The 5,280-nt window shown below is 37.0% G+C and overlaps 1 pseudogene; it reads right to left on the bottom strand.

The window, feature by feature from the left end:
* Nucleotides 1-4,119: 4,119 nt before the first annotated feature.
* Nucleotides 4,120-4,596, bottom strand: LOC110540220 (large ribosomal subunit protein eL24-like; annotated as a pseudogene).
* Nucleotides 4,597-5,280: the final 684 nt, after the last annotated feature.

Here is a 5,280-nt window from a genome sequence, read left to right as displayed (position 1 = left end):
TTCCAGAAAATTCACTCTTTCCGTGTTAGTCAAATATTCCATTATTTAGAAAGCAATACTGACATCACTAAAAATATAGATAAATAAGAAAGCTAAAGCTTTGAAAATGTATACTTTGTGCAATAGGCATTCTATTAAGATCAAATATTAATTAAGTACATGTTTGAAAATTTAAGAAATAATGCAAGGAAAACCCACTGCATTGACTTCCAAAACATCAGAAAATATGATATTAATGTGCTATTAAAACAGTTGGCAGAGAAAAAAAATCCAGACCACAATGGAACCACAATGGAATGTAGGAACTTAATTTCCATGTGGGTGTATTTATTGTCATAAACTATTCTCTTACCCTATGGGCCACAAATGAACCTAAATAATGGAAATCCAGTAGAACACAATAAAAGTCATTCAGAGATATTGCTAAATTAAATAACCCTAAACTAAAATTCAAACTTTCCCTCCTTTCTGTGCTGTGTGTGTGTGTGCATGTGTGTGTGTGTGTGTGTGTGGTTTGTATTGTTTTTTCATAGGTTAGAGATAGTGTTTTTGTTTCTTAAAATAGAGAAATGGAACCAGTGTAAATGAGATACAATCTAACCTGATCTAGTTCCTTCATAGACATGAGATAATTCATTCATGTGCAAAATGGGAGCAGACTCATATGCTTGTAATTAGGAAACTGAAATGAAGATGAGGAAGATTAAAAAAAGGCAACAAAAGAGTAGTGGTCTGGATAACAGACAAGAAAGGCCTAATGCAGAGCAGTGTCTTGGATGGTGGAAAGGCGGAGGAGAAAGGGCTAGAGGAATGTTCAGAGCCTAGTGGCCGATTGGATGCACCACACATAGCTTGGGAAGGGATCTAGCATGACTGTGAATGGACTCTGATTTACTGAGAAATTTATCACAAATGAAAATTAAATTTATCAAGATGAAGACCTTTTTTGCCTCTCTTGAAAAAATATTTTCCTTTTCTATTATTACATTTATTATTTAATGACATGTCAAACTCTCTACACCTCCCCAACTTTCCTGTGCTTTAGAAAACATCTAGAACAGTTCTTTCACACTTTCCTGATTTCACTGAGACGGCCAACAGATTGGCATGACAGAGGATTCTTGCCACTTAGAAGACCCTTGAATGTATAGCCAGTTAGAACTCTGAGTTTAGAAGGCTTGGGACCTACCTTCCTCACACTTTGCTGAGGTCTGGCTGGTCAGGACATTGTCTTTTGAACTTGTGTGGACTACACTAACTCTGGTAGCTAGGTAGGGCCCACAAAAGCAGAGCTCTCCTTGAGTGTTTGGCTCAAGAGAATAATTATTCTTTCTGTATTTCTAGATTTAATCTGGTAGTATTTAGTTGAAGAGCTCTGTAATTATATTCATAAGTCAAAATTCCATGTTTCTTAAGTTTTCCTGAAATATGCTGGTAAAAGTTTTGTCAGGGTGATAATAACCTCACAGAATGAGTCAGGGAGAATTCATTTTAGATTTTTATTCTCAGACAGAGTTTGAGATGATAGAATTATTTCTTCATTGGATGTCTGGAAGAACCTATTAATGAATCCAGCTGGGGCCAGAAATGCTTTTGATTAATGATTTAATTTCTTAATATCTATGTGTATACTTTTTATATATTCTCTTCCTTCAGGAGTCAATTTTAGATGATTGTGTTTTCTCAGAAATTTGTCTATTTGAATGTGTATACTTATTACTAAAAAGGCATTCATATTATTCCAAAATCTTTAATATTTTTACGCTCTGAAAATATGCCCCTACTTAGATCCTAATAATGTTTCCTTGGGACTTCCTGCTTTTCTCATAATTATACCAATCCAAGGGCATATTCAGTTTTGACAGTCTCTTTTTACAAAGTAGTTTTGATAGCTGGGGACATAGCTCAGTCAATTATGCTGCCACAGAAGAAGGAGAATCAGAGTCAAGATGCCAACAATACAGTTAACAAGCTTGGAAAGGAGAAAGGTGCCTGTATCCCCACTCTATGGTAGGAGGAGATAGTCCCATTCCTGAAGCTCACTGACCAGCTGCCCATTTATTCAGTGACATAGCCAGTCTCTAAACAAGTTAGGTGAACGACAAGAGATGAAGACACCCAGCATCAACATCTGTCAGCACACACAGACATCTTCACATTTTCTCATTCCCCTTTTTGTTTTCTACTGGTCAGTAGGTGAAGTATTTGACTCTCAAAGGAAGGTGCTTGTAGTCCCAGCCTTGTGGAGAGGCAGGGAGCAGAGAGAGGGACATCACTAGAGCTTGTCTGGCAAAATTGATGCTTTATCTAAGATTAGGGTAGAATGAGTCCAAGATAGGGTTTGGAGGCTAGAGTTAAGGTTTAGGGTTAGGATTAGGGTTAATGTTGAGATTCAGTCAATAAAATATAAAGAGTTATAGATGAAAGACTCCTGACAAACTTCTGCACAATCATGCACGCACACACACCTATACATAAGTGTGCACTCACACCACCACATGCATGTGCATGTGCAAGTACGGACGCACACACACACACACACACACACACACACACACACACACACACACAAGGTACTTGTCTTTTCTGTACCCTTTTGAAATTTTCCATTATTTTATGTTTTCTTCCGATCATTGATTTTTTTTTCACCCAGTTTCTATTGCTTGTGATGGATTTGCAGCTTTCATTTCTATATCTCTTTCGTGTGTTTATTGAATGTGTTTAAGTAGTTAAAAACCATGTACATAAATGCATAACTATGTCACTATATATATATATATATATATATATATATATATATGTAATTGTCCTCTGGGTGTATTTACTTTCTTCCACAAGTTTTGGCACAATCTAAAATTTACATTATCACCATCATTCAGACTTTCTTTTGCTACTTTCCTCTTTGATACAATGTCTACTTGAAATCCTAAGTAATTACAGCTCCAAATAAGAATAAATTAGTCTAGATCCATTTTTCCCGACGAAGTCTATCTCAATTGACTTTATTCTCATTCATTTCTGCTAGATAAGGTTCTGAGTATAGCCCAGCATTCGCTCTATAGTTGCACCTATCCTGCATGCCCCTTACAGTGTCACACATTCTCCAGCTGGTAGACATTTAGCTAGGGTTTCTGCTGTGGTGAAGCAGCACCATGACCATGGCCACCTGTATAGAGAGAAACATGTAATTGGGGTGGCTTACGGTTTGAGAGGTTAAGTCCTCTCATCATGACAGGAAGCATCACAGCATGCAGGCAGACATAGTGCTGGAGAAAGAGCCACGACTTCTACAGGTAAATCGGTAGGCAGGAGGAAGAGAGAAACACAGAGCCTGGCTTGAAGGTTTGAAACCTCAAAACCCACATGTAGCGACATACTTCCTCCAACAAGGCTGTACCCACTCAAATAAGGCCACAGCTTTCAACAGCGCCACCCCGTATCGCCCTCCATTCAAACACAGTAGTCTGTAGGCACCGTTTTATTCAAACCACCAAAGTAGACAGAGTTATCTATACCTGCATGTACATATACACATACAAAATGTGCATAAATTAATACATTTGCTAATATTTATTACAGATTGTAACATTTTATATATGGATAAAATGACTAAATAAGTAGTTTATTATACGGTTCTGTGGTTCTGTTTTTAATGATATGATTTTGTGTTTGTGTGTGTGTGTGTGTTCTGCTGTCCGTTGAGGTCAGAGAGAAAGCACTGGATCACCTGGAGTTGGAGTTAGAGGCTAGAAACTGAACTTAGGTTATCTAGAAGAGCAGAAAGTACTGTTTAGCTGCAGATTTATCTCCCTAGACCCTATGATATGGTTCTAATAATTTAAATTTCTTAATGTCTTGAACTGTTTTTGCTACCATTTGCTAAGAAAAGTAATTTTTAGTCTCCCATTAAGTTTCTTCATATATAATATAATATAATATATGATATATGACATGATATATGATACATGATATATAATATATTTCATTATATATTAGTAAATTATATATTACATAATATTGCATACATAATATATGTTATATATATATGTGTGTGTGTATATATATATATATATATTATAGTTAGAAACAGATACTTATTTTAAACTTTGATCTATTAAGTTAGCTTTTTCCACCAACTCAGGCAGCAGAGACCTGTATAGGCTTCACAATGTTTTGTTTAGGCGCTGCATTTGTGGGGTCCTTGGCAATAGCTATTGCTATCTTCTTTGAGGCCTGCTTTGCCTTTTTGCTTCCTTGGAAGCCCTGATAGCCTGCTCTCGCTGAGCTTTCCTAACTTCTGGTGTTTGACTCTTCTTGGCTATTATATCAGCAAGACATGAGCTGGTGATGGCCTACTGGAATTTGACTGCATGGTGGGTTCTTTTCTTTTGGATTTCTCCAACTGTCCTTCTTGTGTTTTCTTCTGTAGAGGACAGTTCACTTTATCTTCCTATCTTTGGGAAAGCAATGTGCACTCACATTTTGCATTAAAAAACGGGAAAAGCTTCCAGTAACTCCTGGCATAGCACCACCAGTGTCCAGGTAGATCTTCTACCCTGTGAAGCTGCACAGCTCCACCTTCATGGTGAGAGCTGCTGGCCTGCAGGTCAGAGAAGAGCTACAGAGGAGAGCTTCTTCTTATATTTTTATGGCAACACAACATAGATTAATTTCATTTACTTCATATATAGTATATTTTCTTAGTCAATCAAAAATATTTGACTTTGAAGCCTGCTTAGTCTTGTTGTTAATGTAGCCCCATTAAATTATTAATTAATATTTGCACAGTGTGTTACTATCCTTTTCCATCCAGCCTACATCTATATTTGAGAAGTGACTCATGGGAATGCTGAGTCATCATGCTTCATCTTAATGAAATCATTGAGTCATCACCTGAAGAGGATGCCAGGATTCTTTAAATGTCACGTTAGTACGGGTTGTGCCTCACTTTTTTTGTGTGCTCTGTCCCCTGTGCTTCTTCAGTCATTTTCCTCTCCTTCATGTGGATTGCTCGACATTCTTATTTTATATTGTTCTCTGTGTAGCAAGTATGTCATTGACTTCTGGCATCCTTTATTATTTTCTTCTTCAGGATTGGTTCTCCCTTTTCTTAACATTATATTTTTATTGATGTGTGTATCTGTATGTCTAGGTGACTGTATGTCACTTGTGAGCAGCTGCCTAATTCAGGAAGAAGAGCATATTGGATCCTCTGAACTGAATGAACTTAGTTGTGACCTACCAGATATGGGTGATCAGAACTCAATTCAGATCTTCTGG

Source organism: Meriones unguiculatus, chromosome 5 (assembly GCF_030254825.1).
Source record: "Meriones unguiculatus strain TT.TT164.6M chromosome 5, Bangor_MerUng_6.1, whole genome shotgun sequence".
Lineage (NCBI taxonomy): Eukaryota > Metazoa > Chordata > Mammalia > Rodentia > Muridae > Meriones > Meriones unguiculatus.
Note: the sequence above shows the minus strand (reverse complement) of the source record. Positions and strands in the feature narration are given on the sequence as shown.